The sequence below is a fragment of the Scyliorhinus torazame genome, chromosome 13, assembly GCF_047496885.1.
Source record: "Scyliorhinus torazame isolate Kashiwa2021f chromosome 13, sScyTor2.1, whole genome shotgun sequence".
Classification (NCBI taxonomy): Eukaryota; Metazoa; Chordata; class Chondrichthyes; order Carcharhiniformes; family Scyliorhinidae; genus Scyliorhinus; species Scyliorhinus torazame.
In genome coordinates, this window is record NC_092719.1 from 85,362,260 (window position 1) to 85,387,683 (window position 25,424).

Sequence of the window (25,424 nt, forward strand, 5' to 3'; positions counted from 1 at the left end):
TACGGGAATTGAACCGTGCTGCTGGCCTGCCTTCAAAGCCAGCGATTTAGCCCAGTGCGCTAAACAGCCCCTTGTGAAATGAAATGAAAATCGCTTATTGTCACGAGTCGGCTTCAATTAAGTTACTGTGAAAAGCCCCTAGTCGCCACATTCCGGCACCTGTTCAGGGAGGCTGGCATGGGAATTGAACCGTGCTGCTGGCCTGCCTTGGTCTGCTTTAAAAGCCAGCGATTTAGCCCAGTGAGCTAAACCAGCCCCAAGTGGGAGGAGGAGTTGGGTGGGTGGTGGGGCCGGAGTATGGAGTGAAGCTCTGCCGAGGGTGAATGCATCCCCATCGTGTGCAAGACTAGGCAGTATCCAATTTAAGGTGGTGCACCGGATGAGTAGGTTCTTTACAGGGATGGAGGATAGGTGCGGGTGGTGTGCATGGAGGCTGGTGAATCATATGTATATGCTTTGGACGTGTCCGAGGTTGAGGGGATTTTGGAAGGGATTTTCAAACGTAATATCATAAATATTGGGGGTAGAGATAGCTCCGAGTCCAGGGGTGGCGATATTTGGAGTGTCATAGGATCCGGGAATGCAGGTGGGGAGAGAGGCCTTTGCCTCCCTGATAGCTCAGAGATGGATTTTGCTGTGCTAGCAAGACACGGAGCCGCTGAGTGCAGGGAGGCGCTGAGATATGGATGAGCGATTTGGCAGAGTTCCTGCATTTGGAAAAGATAAAGTGTGCCATTTGAGGTTCGGAGGAGGGGTTCACCTCGAGGTGGAAGCCGTACATCGATTTCTTTAAGGACTATCGAGTCATCAGCAGGGGGTGGGGGGGTATTTTTTTGCCTGGGTGGGGTGAAAAATTGGAAAAGGGGGCAAGCACCATGGTGTCAGCGGGGTGAGTGGGGGTTGTATGTTGAGGGGTGCAGGGAGGGAGGGGCTTGTTTCCTGTTACCGCGGTCGGCTTTTGTACTGCTTGGTTATGCCTTCAATAAAATGATTTTAAAAAAAAGAAAGTACCATTACACAGCAAGTAAATGAGGTAATGGACAATCGACTGGGATCCGCAGAATAGGCCCAAAGCAATAAAGGGACACCTGTGTCAGGCAGTGCTGGTGACAATGAGGGGGGCGGTGGGGGAGGGGGGGGGGCACAGCAGCCTCAATCTGCTCTCTCCAACACGTACCAGATATCTCCAGTATTCAGTGTGATTTTAACATGGATTCATAATTACATTCCCATTCAGGATGGTTACATTGACCAATTCAGCGCGCCAAACAATAACTTGCATTTCAACAGCGCCTGTAACATTGTAAAGATGTTCCTAGATGCTTTGCAGGATTGTCAGCTGGTAAAATTTGAGCCATTTAAGTAGATATTGTTTCACACAGGTAGGTTTTAATGAGAGAGAGGTCGAGAGATTGGAGGGTGGGGGGAGGGTTCCAGAGCTTAGGGCTGAGGTGGCTGAAGGTACAACCACTGGTGGCGGGTCAATGGAAGCGGGGGACACTCAATAAGCCAGAATTGGAGGAACATAGAAATTTCAGAAGGTTATTGGGTTGGGGGAGTCACAGAGGATGATAGGATGAAGGTCACAGAAGAGTTTTAAACATGGGAAATTACAGTTGTAATGTTGAGGCACTGCCAGATTGGCAGCGGCAATGGGTGAATGGGACTCACACAGCAGCAGAAGGATTTCACTCGCACGTCCCTGTTTCTTTAATCAGAGTGAAAGTTTCTCACAGTTTGTGTGTGATTTATCAAGGCTGCTGGGGGTTGATTCATAATGGGTTGGTGTTTGACCCAGTTTTTGTGACATCTGCTGTCTGAGGCTGGGATTTCTTCAGCTGCACTCAGGCAGTGGATGCAGACCATGGGGCACCTGAAGAGTTGTGTTCCCACCCTGCCTTTGTCTTCCCCAGGATGTCAAAAGGATGAAAACATATCTTACAACTCAGTGAGGTCTGCCATTGAGATGAATTTTTTGAGGTGAATGGGAATTCTCTCCACACTGTGTGTGTGTGTATGTTACTAACACAAGGGTGTCAGTGCAGACAGGGAACATGTTGCACTGTCTGGCGCTTGTTTAAAGTCTTTGGTGACTGGGAGGACCTTCTGAGGTGGCATAAACTCCTCCCTCGTGATGTTGAGCCTGAGTGCTGAGGTCCTGACGTCGAGTAGAGGTGGGAGCGTTGAGTGTGGACACTGGGCAGAGAGAAGGGGGGGAGAGACTTGTTTACACAGACTGCAGAGAGCCTGGGGAATAATGCGGAAAGGAAGTAATCCGGACCTCTTGTCTGCCTGATCCAGCTTCCTGCTCAGGAGGATCCAGTTACAGCAGCAGAAACATTTCAGACGTGTGTCAGCATGGAAAAAAGAAGCAGTTTGCATCGCTGAGCGGATCGGAGGGGCAACTCGGCCACCACACACAATAACAAAAAGGCTGCGACTCTCGGGTATGTGATCAGCACAACCTCAACCCCCAAACCCTGTCACTGAACTCGTCTCGGCAGCTGCGAGAGAGAGAGAGAGGCCGGATGTCCGAGACAAAGTTAGAGCGGGGGAGAAGTGTTAGTGTCTGGCTGAATGTCTCAGTCTGTCTCTCTCTGAAAGTTTGTTTGCTGCAAGTGAGGGTGGGATCTGGGCCTGGGGAGAAATGTCCAGATAGGAATTTGGACCGTGGGGGGACGGTGGTGAGATTTAGTCAAAGTTTCACTTTGCATGTTTGTCTACAATCATCATAGGGGGAAGGGGAACCCCTGAGAGAATCCTAGTTCGATGTGAGGGGTGTTTGGCGTTGAGGGAGCCAGGTATTTGAGGCTGGGAAATGGAGTCCCAATATGAGGGGGGGTTGTGGTTGTGGAGTTTGTGTGTGGGGTTTAAAGGCGGGGTTTGGGTATGTATGTTTGGTGTGGGCCTTGGGGCTGTGGGATTAGGCCGCTGTGGGATTGCTGTACGTTGGATCTTATGTACTTGAGGTGTGTGTACTTTTGAAGTGTGTGTACTTTGGGATGTGGGGTTGGGGCATTTAGGTTTGAGGGTGTGGAGCTTGAGGGGTACATCAGGTTTGAGGAAGGTGTGTGGGATTGAAGTGTGTGGTTGGGGAAGCTGCTTTCTGAATGTTCTTCGCCTGTCTAGAAACAGCAAAGACTTAATTGCTTTGAGCTTCCGGTTTAAAACTGGCAGCAACATACTGGGAGTGAGTCACTGGTGGAAACAAAGAGTCTCTTGGTCTCCAAGAGCAAGGGGCAGTGAGGTTAACTCTTTGCTCACCAGCTCCTGTCTGCTGCCCAAGGGCTGTGGTTGGGGGGAGTTTGACTAACATGTGTAGTCTGTATGTAATGCGATGCTCCACGCAGGATGTGAGTGGCGTTCCCTGAATTTTCCATTTGCATTAGAGAGTAGATTTAGTCACGATTTAGCAATGTCTGCACATACAGTACCTAAATCTCATTAAACTCTTTCCACTCTACAAGACTGTACTGTTTTGTACGGTTGGTAGAGAATATGTATGTCAGAAAATAAATGATGTTGGGCTTCCCCCTGGTCTGTTTGTTATTTGTGAAAGGTTGATGGCTACCAGACCCAGACTGGCCTGAACAACCATTCAGCCCCTCCGGCCTGTTGCACCATTTAATCATGATGGATATGTCGTTACCTTTCCCAATATTTCAGCAGAGGGTTGTTGCTGACCGATACTGCCACTCACAGAGTCGCTTTCTGTTCCATCTTGATCTTTACATTGCCTTGCGACCAATCGGACCCCTAGAGGTTGGCGCCTCCCAAATAGTAACAGCTTCCTGCTGTGTGATGGGAAAGTGGAGCTCTGCGTTTGTATTTTCACAGCTAGCCACAAGTGTTGATGATACATCAAGATATACTGAGCAGTATTCTCTGTAATATTTAAATTGGTACGTAAAAGAGAATGTGCATTTATATACCACCTTGCACATCCTTCGGACATTCCAAAGAACTTCATAGCCAATGAAATACTTACAAAGTGCGCTGTAATGTGGAAAATGTGGATTTACATATCGCCAGGAAGGGTTATTGGACCATTGAGGGGCACTGAGTGGATTTTAGCCTCTACTCTGGGCAGGCTAAAATCCTCTCGATCTCAGGCACAGTGTTATTGCAGGGCCGGTCGGTCTGAGTCTTTCCTGGTGCGAGGGTCACGCAGACTCTCCAGTTACGCAGTCAAGAACATGTACCTGGAACCCCTGCAAGGCAAAACTCTGCCCTCTGCGCAGCAAGATCCCACAACCAGCAATATAATCATGAACAGAGCATCTGTTTGGGTGATAGATGTTGGCCAGGACACCAGTAAAGGTATACTTGCAACAAATTTGAATCAGTGTTCGCTCAGACTCAGGATTGCCTGAATTGAACATTAGAAAGTGATCAGGTTGAGCCGTTCCTTGGCAGTGCTGTGCGCTGTTTTGGTTAACTCTGTGTTAAGCATCACCTGGTGTGTCTCAGGAAGCCTGCTCTGATCTAGCAATCGCTGCTGCATTTACTGCACAGGAAGACAGTGGGCTGAGAAGGTGCACGGTTCAGGTTCACTACAAGGGGTTTGAAATATGACATCTTTGCTCTAATCCAAACCTTATATAAACACCCACTGAGACGCAACTCTAAGTTTCTAACTGACTCTGACCCGAAATAGCCCGAAGACCACTGAGTGAGTTGATGAAAGAGTGCGAGCAACGTGAACCTTTTGAAATTTAGTTTGCACAAAATGATTTCTCCTATTTTCTGCAACTTTCCTGTGCAGTGCTGTGAAGTATAATGAAAGGAAGTCCACAGTTAGGCAGTTTCACAGCTTATTAAGCTACTGAACAGGCTGCAATCTGCAGGAAATGCTTTCAGGAAACTACTACCTAAATCCTGTTAATGACAAAACATGCAAAGAAATCAAAAAATCATTAACAATTTTTTCTAACAGAACATGTAGTTCTCAAATTATTTTATTAAATTTGCACACAAGAAATTAAAAATCAAATGACTGGGTAATTATACTAATATATGTGAATAATTCAGTATTGGACATGTTTTGTAAATTTACAAGTGTTGATGGCTTATATCCATATCTGTCTGGCATATATTGTAAGTCTTGTGTCTGTACACATTCCTGTCAACTTTTTCCACTATGAAATCCAGTATCACCTTTATAATAGACAATACGGTCTATGTATGGACGGCACAGTAGCACAGTGGTTAGCACTGTTGCTAACTGTTTCACAGCGCCAGGGGCCTGGGTTCAATTCCCGGCATCGGTCACTGTCTGTGTGGAGTCTGCACGTTCTCCCCGTGTCTGCGTGGGTTTCCTCCAGGCGCTCCGGTTTCCTCCCGAAAGACGTGAATTGGACATTCTGAATTCTCCATCAATGTACCCGAACAGGCGCTGGAGTGTGGCGACTTGGGGATTTTCACAATAACTTAATTGCAGTGTTAATGTAAACCTATTTGTGACATTAATAAAGATTATTATTATTTTAACATATCACACTGTCATTACATCTTCCTGCCAATGGTGGCATTGTAGTCCCACTGAGCACTGAAATTGTGCTAATCTTCTTGCAGGTAACACACATGTGCGTGTGTGTGTGGGGGGGGGGGGGGGGGGGAGTAATATTAACAACATAGAATGAGGCACAAACATTGAACCTTATTACTCTTTATGATGATTTTTGGTCATTTATTTTCATCAACATTTTCCACTTATTCCTGTTGTCAAATGTCACAACCTGATGCAGGTTCCACTCATCAGGTGGCTCCATGGAGCTGTGCCAATTTTGCACCTTACAGAAAAAAGTTGTATTCATAACTGACCTGTCAATGCCAGAGGCACTGTACTAATTATACAAACTGGAAATGTTTGAAGAACAGACTGGAGGGAACTTTACATGAGACTGAAAACACACAGGGAGGCCTCCTGCTGATTTAGTGTCCATTCGAAGCAAGAGACTGATCTGCTTTTCCTTCCCTGCCAACTTTTTCTCTGGAGCTATTTTCTGTTTCATCCATCGCCACCCTGTCTCTCCCTAGCTTGGAGGAGTTACTAAACCCAGGTTTATTCGGAGTTCAAGGTTTGTGGGTGAATTCAGAGTTATCTGCTCTGATAGCTGCATACCTGGCTTTGGACACTCGATATGGAGGTTGTACAGGAGGAAGGTTTTGAACTTCCAAATAGGATATTTTCCCCTAACCCCTTGTATATATAGTCAACTTTCAGTGCTCCAACCCACCAGTCAAATGCAAGCTGTTTAATTCTTTCAAATTCAAGGAAGATCTTTTTGTTTTATTCATTCAAGATATGGGCAGCATGGTAGCACAGTGGTTGGCTACCAGGGTCAGTGCCAGGGTCCCAGGTTCGATTCCCTGCTGGGTCACTGTCTGTGCGCAGTCTGCACGTTCTCCCCGTGTCTGCGTGGGTTTCCTCCGGGTGCTCCAGTTTCCTCCCACAGTCCAAAGCCGTGCAGGTTAGGTGGATTGGTCATGCTAAATTGCCCTTAGTGTCCAAAAGGGTTAGGACGGGTTATTGGGTCAGGGGGATAGGGTGGAAGTGAGGGCTTAAGTGCAAACTTGATGGGTTGAATGGCCTCCTTCTGCAGTGTATGTTCTATGTTAAGGTAGACCAGCATTTATAGCCCATCCCTAATTGCCCTTGAGAAGATGGTGGTGAGGTGTCTTCTTGAACCACTGCAGTCCATGTGGTGTAGGTTATCCACTGTGCAGTTAGGGAGGGAGTTCCAAGATTTTGACCCAGCGACAGCGAAGTAACGATGATATATTTTCAAGTCAGAATGGTGAGTGACTTGAAGGGGAACTTCTAGGTGGTGGGGTTCCCAGGTATCTGCTGCCTTTGTTCTCCTTCTAGATGGTAGTGGTCGTGCGTTTGGAAGATGCTGCCTAAGGAGCCTTGGTGAGTTCCTGAGTGGGCTTTTTACACAAATTCCTAGATTTCTGGCACTGAATTGTCAGCACTCATCATAGCACTTTTCACCGCTTCATAGCTTATAGATCGGAAGCATGGAATATACCTGTGGATTTCCCCTATGTAATAACTTTGCATTCGGAGAGTGCAAGACTCTGCTGGCCACTTTAACTGATTTGCCAGTTTCTCAAAGACTGTGAAGAAGGTTTCCACATCATCTTCAAATTTGGGGACTAATTGGGAACACCTTAAGAAATTAAAGCTTGGTTCTGATCTGGGGACAGTTGAATTCTAAGTGACATCTCCACTAGGGAAAGATAAGTTCTTCCTCACTGCTTTAACCTGCCTTAGTTCCCTACCCTTTTGTGCTTTTAATTCAATCTCAAGCTCCTCCAGTTGGAAGGCTCACTCCTCCTTTTGATTGTGGAATACGTTCTCCTTCCATTGCTAATGGGTCTCATAGAATCATAGAATCCCACCAATGCAGAAGGAGGTCATTCGGCACATTGACTCTGCACCGACCCTCCGAAAAGAGCACCTTACCTAGGCCACTCCTTTGCCCCATACCTGCATTGATCATGGCCAACCCACCCAACCTACACATCCTTGGACACATAAGGGACAATTTAGCATAGCAAATCCACCTAACCTGCACAACATCTTCTCCCTTTTTCTCCTGAAACTCTAACTATAGCCCCTGCTGTTCTGGGAGAAGTTTGTAAAAGGTAACCAGGGGCTGGATTCTCCGCCGGCAGGATGCTGTTTTGCTGCCAGCCCGGGGGTTTCCCGACAGCGTGGGACTGCCCCACAATGGGAAACCCCATTGACCGACCGGCGTAACAGAGCTTCCCGCCGGGGGGTGAAACAGAAATGTGGTGCGGCGGGGCGGAGAATCCAGCCCCAGGTCTATTTCAGGTTCTATAACTTCTGCCCATTCTATGTCTGGGGTGAGGCCCAAGATGTCAGACAGCATCGTTAGTACCTCGGGGCTTCTGTGCTTTATGACATATATTAAGTTATACCTTCTTAGCTTTGGCTTTCAGCAAGTCTGTGATTAGGGCTAATTTAGCCAATGTTAAATCCTGTTGCTTGAATGGTTTTACATTGAAATCATACATCTTACTTTATATTGTTCGTATTCACAAAGCTTGCTGCTATAATTTGTTTTGTGTTTATTTCAACAATTATCGTTAGGTCATGTTCTAACATCAAATGATCCTTTAAAGTCAGATTTGGCTTGTTTGCTGCAACGGATTTATATGCCGCTTGCAGCCAATTTAGTCTTTTCTTATCCTTTCAGTGAGTAGTCTAATTCATTTTTTCAGCAGCAAGCTTTCATGAGTTTAAAAATATAGAAGGTTACTTATTCTCACACTCATTTCCAGAATTATGCAGTATCATACGCTCAGTCTCACATGCAAGCACATGCACATGTGTGTATCTCACACACACACACATAAAGATTGAATGCATGTAAAGGCAGTGCACTTTTACAGATTGTAGTTACTTCAGTACTTGATTTCTGGTGTCCCAGGCGGCAGGCCTATGGTTGTGTGAATGAATTTGATGATTTAAAGTTGAAGTGAGAGTCTTGTAACAGGTTTACAGCAGATTGCAAGGTTTCTTGTTGTTGAATATTCATGAGGTTAGTTCTCAGGTGAACTTTTAAACTGGAACACGTTTGCAGCTAGTTTTAGAATAGGTTCTGAGGCTGACTGAAAATTGATGGTTCTGATCGATCTGCTGGGTACTGGGGTAGTAAAGCTGCAGACCGCTGGGTTAACACTTCTGAAGCCTACCCAGTATAGATTGAATGGGGGGAGAGCATTGTGATAAAATGGGAAGTTGATAGTGGTCATCTTCAGTTTCGTCTGGTGATAAACATGGAGACAGGCATTCTGGAGTAGAGAATTTCAAAGATTCAGAACTTTTCAAACAAAGATTTTTCTCCTCATTTCTGTTCTAAATGATTGATTTCTTATCCTGAAGCTGTGCCCCTGTGTTCTAAATTCCCAACCAGGAGGAAAGAATGTCTTCACCTCAGCCAATCCCTTACAGAATCCTGTGTGTTTCAGTGATGTCACTTCTCCTTCTAAACTTCTGAGAATATAGAACTTATTTACTCAGCTCTCATCATAGGGACCAATCTAGTGAACCTTTGCTGTTCTGCCTCCAATCCAAGTATATCCAAAACTGGAGACCAAAACTGCACATAGCACTACGAGTGTAGTCTCAACAAATTCCTGCAACATGTTAGCTAGACTCTTGTACTCCCCTTACAATAAAGGCCAACACTCCTTCCTAATTGCATTTTGTCCCTACATGCTAACATTGGCTGGAATTCTCCGGATGTTGCGATTCACTTTTCCTGCTGGCAATGCACTCCTGCCCACGGGTTTCCTGGCGGCGAGGGGTAGCTTCAATGGGAAATCCCATTGACAAGCGGGGGGGAAGACAGAATCCCGTCGCCAGCGAACGGCACTGCTGGGAAAAAGGCGGCTGGGGAATCGCAGAATTCTGCCCATTGTGTTCCTTATACCAATAAGTACTAAGTCTCTCTGAACATCAACACTCACAGGTTTCTACATTCTCCCCGTGTTTGAATGGGTTTCGCCCCCACAACCCAAAGATGTGCAAGGTAGGTGGATTGAACACGCTAAATTGCCCCTTAATTAGAAAAGAAAATGAATTGGGTACACTAAATTTATTAAAAAAGACACTCATAGGTTTCATGCCCTTTAAGAAATATTCTACTTTTCTATACTTGATAACCAAAGTAAACAACCTCACATGTCCCCTCATTATACTCCATTTGCCATCTTGTTGCCCGTTCACTTAATCTGTCGCTATGTCTTTGCAGCCTCTCAGTGCCCTCCTCACAGCTTACATTCCCACATTGCTTTCTATTATCAGAAAACTTGGATAGGTGAGTGGGCCAAAATTTAGCAGATGGAGTTTAACGTGTGAGGTTACCCATTTTGGTCAGAAAAATGGAAAGGCAACTTATTATCTAAATGGAGGGAAACGTCAGAGCGCTTTGGTGCAGAGGGATCTGGGTGACCTTGTGCATGAATCTCAGAAAACTAGTATGCAGATACAGCAGGAATAAGGAAGGCAAATGGAATTTTGGCATTTAAAACTAAAAGAATAGAGTATAAAAGTAGGGAAGTGTTGCTGCAGCTGTACAAGGCATTAGTGAGACCGCACCTGCAGTTTGGTCCCCTTATTTAAAGAGGGATAGCGGATTAATAATAATCTTCTTTACTGCCTCAAGTAGGCTTACATTAACACTGTAATGAAGTTACTGTGAAAAGCCACCACATGCCGGCGCCTGTTCAGGTGCACAGAGGTAGAATTCAGAATTCTCAGCTGGTACAGGAATTGAACCCGTGCTGCTGGCCTTGTTCTGCATCACAAACCAGCTGTCTAGCCCACTGAGCTAAGGCAGTTCAGAGGAGGTTCACTAGGTGGATTCCAGAGATGAGGGTTTTTTCTTATGAGGAGAGATTGAGCAGTTTAGGCCTATACTCTCTCACGCCTATTCTCAGAGGAGATCTAATTGAGACCTAATATAAGATGATAAAAGGCATTGACAAAGTCGATGTCAAGCGGATGCTTCCTCATGTGGGGTAATCTAGAACGAGAGGTCATAGATTTATGATAAGGGTAGCAGATTTAAAACAGAGATGAAGAAATTACTTCTCTCAAAGGGTTGTGGAATTCACTACCCCAGAGTGTAGTGCATGCCGGGACTTTGAGTAAATTTGAGGAGATGGACATTTTTAATTAGGAATGGGTTGAAGGATAATGGAGAACAGGCAGGAAAGTGGAGTTGAGATCAAGAGGCAATCAGCCATGATTGTATTGAATGGTAGAGCGAGCTCAAGAGGCTGAATTGCCTACTCCTAGTTCTTATGTTCTTAGTTGGTTTCACAACAAAATGCTCCCGGGAACTGTCATGGACTGTTTATTCTTTCATGGAATTTTGGTGTCAGTAGGAAGGCCTGCATTTGTTGCCCGTGAACTGACTGGCTTCTAAGCTAGAGGACAGTTAAAAATCAACCACATCACTGTGGGTCTGGAGCCACATTCAGGCCAGACCAGGAAATTATGGCATATTTTCTTTGCAAAAGAATTTTAGTGAACAGATGGGTTTTTACAACATTTGATGGGAGTTATCATAGTGTAGTTTTATATTACAGATTTTATTAATTGAATTTAAATTCCACCAGCTGCCATGCTGGGATTTGAACCCACATCCCCAGAACATTAGCCTGGGTGTCTGGATTACTAACCCAAATCTCTATCGTCCCCATACTCATTGCCTAGATCACCTTTATCAATCCGATTGCCCCAGTCTATTGAAGTTAAAACCCCCACAGTTATACATTCGGGAGGGTCTTGAGGTGCAGTGGTAGGGTTCCAGTCCCACTCCAGGACTTGATGGCCAAGGAAGGTCATTCATAATGCGGTGAAACGGGTTGATTATCAACCTATAAATCCTTCCAACACACACCAATGGCAGGTGGAAAGAGTTGGTTGCATAGATACATAGAAGATAGGAGCAGGAGGAAGCCTTTTGGCCCTTCGAGCCTGCTCCGCCATTCATCCCGATCATGGCTGATCTTCCAACTCAATAGCCTAATCCTGCTTTCTCCCCATAGCCTTTGATCCCATTCTCCCCAAGTGCTATATCCAGTCGCCTCTTGAATATATTCAAAGTTTTAGCATCAACTACTTCCTGTGATAATGAATTCCACAGGCTCACCACTCTTTGTGTGAAGAAGTGTCTCCTTATCACTGTCCAAAATGGTTTACCCTGAATCCTCAGGCTGTGACCCCTGGTTCTGGACACACCTATCATTGGTAACATCTACCCTGCATCTACCCTGTCTAGTCCTGTTAGAATTTTCTAAGTCTCTAAGAGATTCCCCCCCTCATTCTTCTGAACTCCAGCAAGAACAATCCCAACCTCTCCTTATCAATCTCTCCTTATATGACAGTCCCGCCATCCCTGGAATCAGTCTGGTAAACCTTTGCTGTACTCCCTCGAGAGCAAGAACATCCTTCCTCAGTGAAGGAGACCAAAACTGTATATAATACTCCACGTTTGGCCTCACCAAGGCCCTGTACAATTGCAGCAACATATCCCTGCTTCTATACTCAAAACCTCTTGCAATGAAGGCCAACATACCATTAGCCTTCTTTACCACCTGCTGCACCTGCATGCTTACCTTCAGCGAATGGTGCACAAGGCCACCCAGGTCCCGCTGCACACTCCCCTCTCCCAATTTACAACCATTCAGGTAGTAATCTGCCTTCCTGTTTTTGCTTCCAAAGTGAATAACCTCACACTTATCCAAATTATACTGTTGGATTGGTGTTGTGGATCACATTGGTGCGAGCTCCATTCCGGCTGGGGTGGACTTAGGGGACCCGCCTCTTTGCCCTACAGCTGGTGGAGATGACAGGGCTGTTGGTCAGACCTGCTTTCAGGCAGAGAACTGAAGCATTATTATTATCTTACCTTTGTTACAAGCTCCAATAATGTTTTGTTGAATGCTCTGTCCAATAGTATAACAACTGATAGGGGGGCTGTAAACTACTACCACCAAAGTTTTCTGACTCTTGCTATTCCTAACCTCCACCCATTCTGAATCTACTTCCTGATTTTCTGAGCTATGATACTTCTTCACTAATGTCCTTAGGTTATCCCTTATTATCAGGGCTACCTCCCTTCCCTCTCCTTTCTCCCTCTTCCTTCCCCCCCTTCTTTCCCTTCCATCCCTACCCTCCTCTTCAATTCTGCCTGTCTTTTTGAAATGTTGAGTTGTCAGGAATGTTTATTTCCCAACCTGGTAAACATGAGGGAGGACTCACTCGCCATTCCGAGATTTGGCATGTAATGCGCTTGGTCTCAAACTCCCACTGCCATTAATGCTCACTTGTCTTCAACCTGGCCAGGCACAGTTCTGCAGTGACCAGAGGCGATACTGCCCGGGCATGACTGCCCCCCCCCCCCCTCTCCTCCCGGGGCTGTACTCACCTTAAAGACCTGATAATGATATTTAACTTGATGAAAATTTGGATCCTGACTTATTCCCGTTACTTCATTGGTGGGCTGTGGGAAAAATCGATTGGGAAATCCCACTGGGTCAATAGCCATTTTGGGACTCCTGCGCTATTCTCTGACATTCCCACCCCCCAAAAACAGGAGGGGAAAATTCCGCTCTGAAAAGGTGCTTGGGTTTTCCCCATAAAGGAAGAAGGAGAGTCATTAAACGGCATTCTGGAGACAATCACAGGGCTCCCCCAGTGTTCTATACGGTCAGTCTGACCTGCTTCAAGCCCAAGCCAGCCAGGAAGATTTGTGTTGACTGGTCTCATCAAGGCTGTAGTTTGTGTTAATCCTGAATGAGAATTCCCAGATCTGTTAGTATCACAAAATGATCACAATGAGAATTGGAATTTTCTCTGGGGCCTCCAGGATTCCAAATGCTTCCACCTGGGCAGTGACAGAGGCAAAAGTTCAGACACCCTGTTATAGCAGGAAAAGACACCTTCAAGTCTTGCATGTAATTATTTGTAAATATATACATTGAAATGAAATGAAAATCACCACAATCCCCAAGGTCCATTGGGGAAGAGCTGACTGGTGGTGATTGAGAAGTTGGAGCTTTCATGAATAACCTCAGTTAATATGGGAATTGAACCCATGCTCTTGGCAACACTCTGCATCACAAAATAGCCATCTAACCAACTGAGCTAAACCAGCCATCATATATGTAGCAATGTATAGGTGGGTATATAACCCTCCAGAAATCTCTCCTGTTTGTTCCAGAGTGAAAACCTCGCCTCTCCCACTGGAGGTAATAAACACATGACTGAGAAACTCCTTCTGTTTTAAACACTAGAGAGAACACTGTACTCAGGAAGCTCACATCATCATGAAACACTACCTGGAGTGCAAATTCTCTTGCTTAATGTCACGGGCTGGCCTTTAGAATGTTTTGTCAAAATTTGCCATTGATGAATCATAGCCTGCGTACACTTTTCAACAGCTTCTCAAAGTACATATGTGTTCAGCTTCCTCCTCACAGCCTGAACACATCATCACCCGAGAGTTGCCATGGTGACTCACTGCCCCCTCACGCAGTGTCATACTCACCACTCTGGACTTTTCAGTTTGCTGAAAACAGTTTTCCCAACCAATGTCCCATCCATGCTGGATATCGATTAAAGGGAGAGTTAGGCAGTGTCATAACCCCCACGAGGACGCAGGGGAAACTATTATTGATATCCTCATGGGATTCTTGGAGTACGAGCTTAGAACATAGAACACCAGTTAGTTAGTTCAAGGTCAAGGGTACTTTATTTACATACAATCAGTGATGCAACATAAACACTACTAGGCAACTACACCTATTACTAAGACAACCTGTACTTAACTTCGGGCACCCGGTTTAGGTCAGGAAACAGTGGCCGCTGTTCAATTCTGGATCTCTCGGGTTTGAAGGGGTAACAGCTGCTCAACTGGGCTCATCCGTCTGGTAGTGGGCGTTGAACTCGAACTTGCTTCTGGTGTTGCTGCAGTTGGCAATGGCCGTGACCGGGGTACCAAGGCCAAAAGCGAGTGGACATATGGCAAACTCTTTTATATTCGGGGGGGGGGGGGGTCGGGGGGTCGTGCTCTTTTGGGCGGTCCTTCGATTTGAGCCTTACTAATTGGGTGATCCCTGATCACTCTTTTCGATTCCTTAGCCAATAAGTGGGCGGGGATCTGGATGGCTGGGTGTGTCCCAAGCAGTCATTGACCCCGTTGTTTGCGTTTCCCTTGGATAGGGAGTGGCGCCGAAATGTCTGGGACTGTCCCGGTTGCTGGAGTACCAGTCCTTTGTTTTGGGGAAAATGGGCCATCATCTGCTAATCGGCCTGATTGACATGCTAATGGGACGGAGTTTCGATGACGTCTGGACTTTGCTGACAAATATGCATTTCAGGCTCTGAGCCTGCCTGATTCTTGACTTGTCCATTTTACCCATCAGTCTTGCGAGTTGCTCTGTACCTAGTTGGAAGTGGCCATCCCAGATGGTTACACTCCGTCCTCTTGATCCTCAACACGAAGCGTGAAGGATCACAATACTGGGTCTTCTTTGTTCTCTTGGGATGCCGGGTACCCTAAACCGAGGACAGGTTCTACTCTACTCTGTCCTATGGGTCCAAAAACATTTACCTAATTTCCCTAAACAACACATGTCTAAGAATTTCTTGGGGGCCATTTAACATTCAGTAAAAGGGGAACTTCTACCTGTCTCTAACGAGACTACACTCATGTTGCTATTTGCAATCAAAGAACTTATCTTACAATACAAAACATATCCGATAGCAGCAACACATTTCTTCCTATCACTGACATTTACATACACAGAAAATAAACTTTATTAACAAAAACAACAACCGCGGAATTTATTAAAGAAAAAAGTTCAGAAGGAGTGTGGGGTTTGCTGGAGTCCAAGGAACTTGGCTCTAAATGTATATACTGGGGGGCGGGAGGCTCTCCGTCTCCATTTCCGCAATCTAATTGCCTGAATGGTTATTACTAGTAAGGCTTCCACTGTGTAGTGTTGCTGATTTTCTCCTTGGTTCAATTGCTCTGTTTTATTACCTTTGCTCTCGAGTCGCCAGGTATCTTTATGATACCGTCACGAGGTTCAAGTCCGAGTAATGATCAATAACTCAATACACCGATTAGTAAGATTTAAATCAAAGCACATTTATTATACACAGTAATCGCTACTCATGCACAAAGTCTACGTCTAAGCTACTTCTGCAACTAACAGGCCTATACTTAACTTTGGACTGGCCCACCAGGTCAGGGAAACAAATGGTCTTTCGTTCGGGTTCTGAGTCTGCGGGATTCGAAGTTGGTACGGATTGGTAGCTAGGAGCGCCTATCTCGTAGCGAGCGTTGAGTTAAGACTTACGGGTTTCGGTGATCACTGGAGTCACTGCACCGGTCACGGTCAATGTTGGTTCGTGTTGCTGGGTGACCCGGGCAGGAAGAAGAGAGCGATTTGAAATTGGGGCTCAACTCTTATAGTCCCCAGGGGCTTCCCGCCTTTCGGGGCGGACCCTTGTACCTGGTCCCAAGTGATTGGACTTTGTCCCAATCGCTTGGTTCGATTTTCTCCAATACTGGAGCGGTTGCCTGATCGATGGGCGATCTTGAGGTGCTCGTTCACCTCCTTTGTGTTGGCTCCTGCTGGTGCCGAGGAGTCTGGCTTAGCTTTGTGTGTCAAAAATGTTACTTATTGTTCCCGGGGATTGCTCATCAGTATGCAGATGGCTGTTACATTGTTATGCTGATGGTCGCTGGTATCGATGGTGTCTGGTTTTTGCAGCGGTAAATACACAGCAAACCTGCAGCCGCTGGTGTTGCTCTTATTAGCCTTAGTTTTATTAGCTCTAATTCTGTCACCTTTGCTCACGAGTCGCCAGGTATCTTTCTGATACCGCCACGTGGTTCAAGTCCAAGTAATGATTAATAATGCAGCACACCGCTTAGTAAAAGTTAAATCAACGATCATTTATTATATACAGCAATAAATACTTATACAATAATACTACCTCTAGACTATTACCTACCACTAAAGGCCAATACTTAACTTTGGTGATGGCCCACCAGGTCAGGGAAACAAATGGCTTATCGAATTGGGTCTGGCCTGCGGGATTCAAAAATGGCTGGTACGGGTCGATAGTCTGGAACACCTATCTGGTAGCGATCGCTGGGGTTAGACTTATTTGTTCTTTCGTCGAAGGGTCTCGAAGGTTGCGAGTAGGAGAAGAAGGGTCGATCTGAACTTGGCCCCTATCTTTATAGTTCCCAGGGGCTTCCCGCCTCTCGGGGCGGATCTTGACCCTGGTCCCAAGTGATTGGACTTGGTCCCAATCACTGGGTTCGATATGCTCCAATAATGGGGCGATTCCTTGATCGGGTGGTGGTCGTTCACCTTTCTTTGTCTCGGCCACTGCTGGCGCCGAGAGGTCTGGATCGGCTTTCAATTGCTAATTTGTAGCAATTGTTCCCGGGGATAGCCGATTAAACTGCAGATGACTGGGTTGATGTGCTGTTAATGGTTGCAGGTATCGGTCTGGGCCGACTTCCCCAGAGCCGAATACACTGCTCTGTCTGCAGCTGTCCGTTTGAGTCCTGTTGGCTGATTTTCCCATCAGCCTTTGCAGTTCGCCATTTTACATCGGGGTTTGGCCAAATTGATCGGGAATCAGCCATTTTAGGTGGCTACACTGGTTTCTGTCTTGTTGGCTGACTTTCCCATCAGCCTTTGCCGTTCGCCATTTTGAATCGGGAGTTGGCCACTTTAGGTGGCTACATTACCTCCTTGTGATCCTAACGCGAAGCGTGAAGGACCACATAACTATGTTGCTTTCCATTCCCTGACCTGGGGGGCACTTCTTTCATGGCCTCTACACTGACCATAACTATGCAAACATTTTTTAACTGACAATTCTAAGGGGCGCTATGTCAAACAGGGACATGCATTACAAAACAATAAAAATGGAAACCTCTAATTATCCTTAATACACTAACACTCACTTAAACATTTCATCATTCTACCTTCCTCAACAATACAAACAAAATCATAGCAGTTTATACACATTTTTCCTGGCTTGGCAGTCAAGCTCAGGATCGTACAATTTGCTCATGAACAGTTCTTTACATTTCTCTATTCACAATAAAACCGCAAATGAATGCTCTTTATTATAGATCGCGGGGGTTGGGGGTCTGGTCGTATCCGAAAATAGGGGATCTGATCCTAGATACCGGGGTTCGAGCGCGGTAGGCTCTCCTTCTCCATTTCCTTAGACGCATAGTCTGCACAATGCAGCAGAGTATCGCCAATACTAGTAAGGTTTCTATTACATATGACAGAGAGTATCAGGTTATAAACTTGGCACACCAAGATGGTGTGGTGTCGCTGGTGACTGGGCTCTGGGTGCTGTGGGGAAGTGAAATATTAACGGCTGGGGAGCTTGAAGTCATGGGGTTAACTTTCACGGGCAACCAAATGTCCATTAAGATACGCAATCCGGAGGATGTCTTCCTGGTGCTTGTTCTTTTCTTTCCTTCTCTTCTCCGGTCCTGGAGCTTCTGGAGTTCTGTGGAAACAAGCATAGTGTCTGTAACTATCTTGGTTTAACATCTCGTACGATAGTCTGTCTGTCCTTTAGTGCCAATTACTCCCTTTATGATTGGTCACTCTGTGTGACTCCCTCATTTTCTTTTTTTACAAAAACCGAATTTTAGGACAAGACACACTTCCAACTAATGAACCAGTGCGAGCCGTCTCGCAGACTGTGCAATTTACCATCCAAATGTTTCAGGATGTAAATAGCGTGTGGGCTGTTTAGCACACTGGGCTAAATCGCTGGCTTTTAAAGCAGGCCAGCAGCACGGTTCAATTCCCATATCAGCCTCCCCGAACAGGTGCTGGAATGAGGCGACTAGGGGCTTTTCACAGTAACTTCATTTGAAGCCTACTTGTGACAATAAGTGATTTTCATTTCATTTCATGTGGTTGGCAACCTAAGGGTTACCTGAAACAAAACAAAACTTTTTGAACTAAAATTTCCAAAATGAGGTGCGTATGGGCCGCGACGGGTAAGAGTTGGATGGAGTCCCCAGGTAGGACGGTAACCAATGCCGTGTCTCCCCTACCCGAGCGTAGTTGACCAGAGGGGGGTTCCCAGGCAGGGCGGGTCCCAAGCCGTTTCTCCACTACCTGAGCAACCGACAAGAACGGACAAGAAATGTAGTCATGGTGATGGGACTGCCGTAGTGGTTCTTTCCTTGAACCAGAAGAGCAGTTACGAACGGGCGTCTGGTACCGTAACAAGTCTCTGCAGACAAACTAGTTCCGCTGAACTAGTGTCTGGCAATAGCAAGTCTCTGTGGGCAAGTCCTCAGAGGTTTCGGCCGAAAAGGCGTGGGGCCGTGAAAATTTTTTGCGGTCTGACAAACAACATTTAACAAACTTACAAACAACATAAAACTGCTGCAGGTTCCATCAGAAAGGACGCCACTTCTCCCAAGCGGTTCCTTTTAAAACATCGGGTGAAATTCTCCGGAATCGGCGTGATGTCCGCCGACTGGCGCCAAAAACGCCGCAAATCAGTCGGGCATCGCGCCGCCCCAAAGGTGCGGAATCCTCCACATCTTGGGGGGCCGAGCCCCAACCTTGAGGGGCTAGGCCCGCGCCGGACTGATTTCCGCCCCGCCAGCTGGCGCGGAAATGACATTGCTGGGCCGCGCATGCGCGGGAGCATTAGCGGCCGCTCACGGCATCCCCGCACATGCGCAGTGGAGGGAGTCTCTTCCGCCTCTGCCATGGTGGAGACCGTGGCGAAGGCGGAAGTAAAAGAATGCCCCCACGGCACAGGCCCGCCCGCGGATCGGTGGGCCCCGATCGCGGGCCAGGCCACCGTGGGGGTACCCCCCGGGGCCAGATCGCCCCGCGCCCCCCCAGGACCCCGGAGCCCGCCCGCGCCGCCTTGTCCCGCCGGTCAGGTAGGTGGTTTAATCCACGCCGGCGGGACAGGCGTCCTAGCAGCGGGACTTTGGCCCATACGGGCCGGAGAATCGCGGAGGGGGGCTGCCAACCGGCGCGGCGCGATTCCCGCCCCCACCGAATCTCCGGTGCCGGAGAATTTGGCAACCGGCGGGGGCAGGATTCACGCCAGCCCCCGGCGATTCTCCGACCCGGCGGGGGATCGGAGAATCTCGCCCATCATCTGGACACCTCAGTTCTCGGTTGCGAATAGGGTCGCAAAGAGGTTCTCGGTTTGGGAGTCAAACCCAAGGTCGTCATCTTCTCCCGGGTGCCAAACTCTTGAGTGTATCAGGGCTGAAAGGGCTGCATGGTGTGAGGTGGGGTCGCTCTTGTCGTTGCGGACGAGTCGGAACGAGTTATCTCGGTGCCAATAGGTGGTGTCTAGTTGTGTGGGGACGGAATCGGGGTCGTCATGGTAGTTTGGTGGTCAGTGGTGGGGTTTGTTTAGGAAAGTGATCATGAAGGGATCAGTCGGATCGTGGCCGGATTCGCTGGGTGTGGGTCCTTTTGCATGGGGATAGTAGGGAGGTGTGCTGTGGCTATCGTCTGAGTCACAGTCGCTGTCTCTGCTGCTGCAGTCTGTGGGCGTTCCGGGGCGGAGTGTATATTTCGGGGGTGGAGTCGAGGTCGAGTCCGTGGCTGGGCTGGACGTGTTGGGGGAGGGTGGGGTTACGTTGGCTGTGGGCGGGGTGTGGTGTGCTGCGTCAAGCATGACGTGGTGTGCGTGGTTAGACTGTGTTCCATCTGCCTTCAGCTGGTTGATATGGAACCACGCAGTCTTACCGTTGGGGTACTTTATTTTATATTCGGAAGAGCTTACTTTGTCCGCAATGGAGTACGGACCCGAGTATTTTGGTGACAGGAATGTGCTGGGGTTATATACGGAGAGCATGACTTGCTGTCCTACACTGTACTCAGTCGCATGCACTGTCTTGTCGAAACAAGCCTTGCTCTGTTTCTTCCTTGTGCCCAATTTTACTGCGGCTGCTAGCTGAGCCGCTTTAACATTTTCAACTAATTGCTCTACTGCTTTCTCGTGTGTGAGGGCCGTCACCTCGGGGCTCGTCAAGTCTAAACCTAATAAATATTCTGTGCCTTTCATGGGGCGTCCGGTCATGAGAGTGTGTGGGGTGTAACCTGTGGAAGTAGAAATTGTATTACGCAGAAACATCAGCGCAAAAGGGAGGACTGAGTCCCAAGTGGTGTTGTTCTGCTGGACCATTTTTCTGAGGGTGGATTTTAGGGTCCGATTCATGCGCTCCACGATACCACTCGACTGTGGGTGGTATGCTATGTGGAATTTTTGGGTGATGCCAAATATCGTGAGGACGTTCTGCATGACATGTCCCATAAAATGGGAACCTTGGTCCGATTCAATACTGCGGGGGAGTCCCCACCTTGTAAAGATGTGGTGGGTCAAAACCTTGGCTGTGGTTTTTGCAGTGTTTGTGCGGGCTGGGAATGCTTCCACCCATTTCGTAAATGTGTCAATTACCACGAGTACATATTTATAGCCATTCCTGCAAGGGGGCAATGGTCCTATAAAATCGATCTGGAGGTTAGTCCAGGGGCCATTAACGGGTCGGGTGTGGCTGAGTTGAGCCTTTCTGGCCTATCTGTCCGGATTATTCTGGGCACAGATAAGACAATTCTCGATGTAGTGGTTTACATCGTCCTTTAAATTCGGCCACCAACAAAGCTGCTTGAGATTTGCTGTAGTGGGATCGATTCCCTGATGTCCATGACCGTCATGGAACAAACAAATCAGTTGATTCCTGTCCTGTTCAGGAACCACATAAAGGGTGTCTTTTAAAACCACACCATCATGTGTGGTCAGTGCATTTTTGAACCTCTCATAGGGGGCTGGATAGTTTCCTTTTACAATCTCGCTGAGATTGCTGTCCTGCTTCTGGGCCTCCACTAGATCCTCGATCTTTGTCTGTGAGACCTGAACTGCACTCACTGGTGCGCTTTCGGGGGGTGTCCAAAAATATCCATGTCTGGAACCTGCTTTAGCCAGTGCGTCGGCTTTCACATTTCCGGGGGGGAGGAACGATGGTGGCTGCGGACTTTGATTATCCCAAAAGTCCTGTTCTGGGCTCTCTCTAAAATGTGACGGAGCAATGGGGCTGAGGGGAGGGGTTTTCCGTCTTATGGAAACAATTCCTCTTGCTTTCCACAGGGGCAGAAATTCCGTGAGGCTGTTGCAGACATAGAGGCTGTCCGAGTATATGTCTGCTGGGCTGGGGAAGGAATCTGGGTGTTCCACTATATATGCGATGGCCGCAAGTTCTGCTGCCTACGCGCCTAAGTGGCCTGGCAGTTTTATTGAAATTTCCTCGAGGGCGCGTCCCTGCGCATCCTCGACATAGATACCGCAACCTGTTATGCGCTTCCCATCCAAGACTGTGGAAGATCCATCCACATAGATCTTTATGGGCTCACACGTGTCTGTGTGCTGGGGGCTCTGGGTTGAACTACCTATCTTTCTGGGGGTGTTTTAGCAATAAAGGGGCCTGTGTTGTGGTGTGGAGAGATAATTTCACATTCATGGGGGGTTCCGGGGTACTGTAAGTTGTCGGCTAAATAGGTGTGCGTCTTTGTCCGTTTAACAGTGATGTCCCGGCCCTGCAAGAGAAGGGTCCATCTCGCTGCACTAATCTGGCTAACTGTACCGTCCTTGAGTCGTCCGTCCAGTAAAAGTTGGGTGGGGGTGTGTTCAGTGAGAATTGTACTGGGGTTCGGTCCGGTAATATATGAAAAATTCTGCACTGCCCAAAATACTGCGAGCAGGTGCCTCTCACAGGCTGAAAATCCCTGCTCCACAGCATCTAAAATTCTGGAGGCGTAAGCTACGGGCCTTAACTGGTTGTGCCGTTCCTGGAGGAGCACGGCCGAAAGGGTGCGGTCTGTGGTCGCTACCTCTATGGCGTAAGGGTCTGGAACTTGTAGTGCGGGGGCTGCTACGAGTGCTCTTTTCAAAGAGTCCACAGCATCCGTATGCTGCGGAAGCCATTCCCAGGGGGCTCCCTTCTTTAGGAGGTCTGAGAGGGGTGCTGCCTTGCGGGCGAAACCGTCAATGTGGTTTCGGCAGTAGCCAACCAGTCCTAAAAACGACTGGAGTACTGAAACGTTCTGGGGAAGGGGCAATTTAGCAATTGAGTCAATCCTTTTATGCTCGATCTCGCGTTTACCATGTGTGATAATTGTTCCCAAATATATCACCTTATCTTCCAAATTCTGGGCCTTTTTGGGGTTGATTTTACAACCGATTGAGTGTAAGAGTTCCAGGAGTTCGGACAGAAGCTCGATGTGCTCTTCCTTGGCGTCTGTCTGAAGTAGTAGGTCGTCTAGGTACTGTACCAGACATTCGGGGCGAGAGAATTTGGCTAAACCATTTGCCAGCTGTCGGTGGAAAATGGAGGGGGAGTTGTGGAAGCCTTGTGGCAGGCATGTCCACGTGTACTGCTGTGCTTTAAATGTGAAGGCAAATTTGTACTGGCACGCCTTTGCCAATGGAATGGACCAGAATCCATTTCTGACATCCAAAACCGTAAAGAATCGGGAATTGAGTCCCTGCTTGAGCATGGTCTCGGGACTTGTTGCTACTGTGGGGGCTGCTGTGGGGGTGATTCTGTTGAGTTCCCAGTAATCGATGGTCAGTCGCCATGATCCATCGGGCTTTCTCACTGGCCAAATCGGGGCATTATTAGTGGTGGAGGCTACTGATCTAAGTACGCCCTGCTCTAATAAGCTTTCTATTACCGTGGAGATTTCTCCCTCTGCCTCTCGGGGAAATCCATACTGTTTTGGGGGTCTAGGGTCAGGTCCTGTTATTTGTACGGAGCCAGTCATCCGTCCACAGTCGTGCTTGTGGGTTGAGAATGCTGCCCTGTTCTTTTGCAGAACTGCCCTAACCTGCTTGTCCATACTAAGCGTGGTCGGGTTGAACCAAAACCCGCCTACTGTGCTAATTTTGTTCGCGTACTCTCCTATGTTGAGCGTTGCGGGGGCTCTTGCGGATTTTGCCATCTTCCAGACACACTGGTTGACTGGATCAAATGAAAGATTATGGGAATTCATGAAATCGATTCCCAGAATGTGTTCAGCTGTGTGGGGTAGGTCAACTAAAACTACGGGGTGCTTGGTGGTGATGTTACCAATTTGAATGGGTACAGGGGCTGTGATGTGTCCCTGCTGTGAGTGGCCTGTAAAGCCGCTGAGGGTGATAGTGGCTGTAGTGGGCCACGTGTCTTTTTGAAACAGGGTGGAGGAATTTATTGTGGTGCGGGACCCTCCTGTATCCCAGAGAAATTCGATGGGCTGTCCCCGAATTTTCACTGCAACTACCGGTCGTCCGGACCTATCCCAAAGGGTGTTGCAGACCCAACTGGGGGAGCCCGTACACCGTCAGTCCATTCCGGTCAAGTCCGTCTGATCTGAACGGGCGCTGATGCTATGAATGGGCTCTGTCTTTTTCTTACTCAGAGTGCCCGTCTGCTGGGCTCTCTGTGGCTTTTTAGGGGCAATGCACTCTCTTGCGAAGTGTCCCAATTGTCCACAGTTGTAACACTCCTGTGACTTGGGTGGGGGGCTGTTCTTTCCTTCATTTACCCATGCGGGGTTCTGGTGCGTTGTAACTGCCTGTATATCTGCGGCGGCCTGCTTTTCCTCGGGATTCTTGACTGCGGGTTTACTTTGTATAGATTGCTCCCAAGTGCGGGACAATCTTTTCACGACCCACTTCTCGTTATGGGCCTCCTCTGAGGGATCATAACTCGCGCAAGCTTTCTGTCCTGTTTCTGTGGCACGGGTGCGGGTCCATTTGGGCATGTTGTCTGGGGACAAATGGGCATGGTCTAAGTCTCCAAAGACTGCTGCAAAGTGGATCCACAGGCGTCCAGCAAACGCTGTGGGGTGCTCGGATTTCTTTTGCCTACATTTGTTGAGGCCATCTACGGGGTCACCCCGGTTATACCCGATCGCATCTAGGATCGGGGTATGCATTTCTGCAAGGGTGCCTCCTCCTACATTCTGTGGATCGGGAAGGGCTGCTGCTACTGAAGGATCTAAACTTAAAACGGTGAGCTTTACATGCTCTCGCTCATCCAGGCCGTACATGTTCGCCTGATGCTTGACTGTGGCAAAGAAATGGTGGGGGTCTGAGGTGGGAGGAATGGTGTGATCTTATTGCACGCGTCCCGTAATTGGGTCACTGTTAAGGGGGTGGAGTATAGAAATTCCGCATCGTCCGATGTGGCTGTGCGGAGGGTGGTTACAGGGTTCATTGGAGCTTGAACTATCTGCTGTGTGGGGGGTGGGGGTGCTTTCCTCTTTTGTGGCTTTCCCTGCGCACATGTTCCCTGAACATATTTCTGCACTGTTTCATTCAATTCTTCCCAATCAGGGCCATCTTCCTGATCTAATTTCGCTCCAAAGGTTTCCTGGAAGCCTTTCTGAACTGAAAGCAGCGACTGCAGCTCTGCAATCTGCTTCCGGCACTTTGCGTGATCTAGCGTGCTTTGTCTTTGTTCTGTGGTGGCAGCATGAAGTGCTCTTAATGCTGCCTTTAGGTCACTACACTGTCTCTGCAATGCCTCTACCTGCTTTTCTGTGTCTTCACGTACCAGGACTGCACGTTGCGTGTCCTGATAGGCCTTTTCATATTGAGACTGGAAGCTGCTTAGGTGCGCCAGACAAGACTGGTGTGCCCTTTTGGCATCCTCCACCTCTCCATCTTTTGCTGCCAACTTCCTTCTCAATTCCAAATTCTCCTTTTCTACCTCGCTTACATCAACCGTACTCATTCGATGTATGCCCTCAACTTCTTTCCGGAGCGTCCTAACGACCTCCTCTGTGCCTCGCAA

The 25,424-nt window shown here is 47.7% G+C and overlaps 1 protein-coding gene across 2 annotated transcripts in view; it reads left to right on the top strand.

The window, feature by feature from the left end:
- The first annotated feature begins 2,100 nt into the window (after window positions 1-2,100).
- The window catches only part of elk3 (ETS transcription factor ELK3), a 150,670-nt gene continuing 127,346 nt past the window's right edge, over window positions 2,101-25,424 (top strand). Inside the window, exon 1 of one of the 2 annotated variants that reach the window (XM_072471933.1) lies at window positions 2,101-2,447. The gene's annotated coding sequence lies outside the window, so the exon portion shown is untranslated. The remainder of the gene's footprint in view (window positions 2,448-25,424) is intronic. The other variant, XM_072471932.1, reaches the window with a different exon arrangement.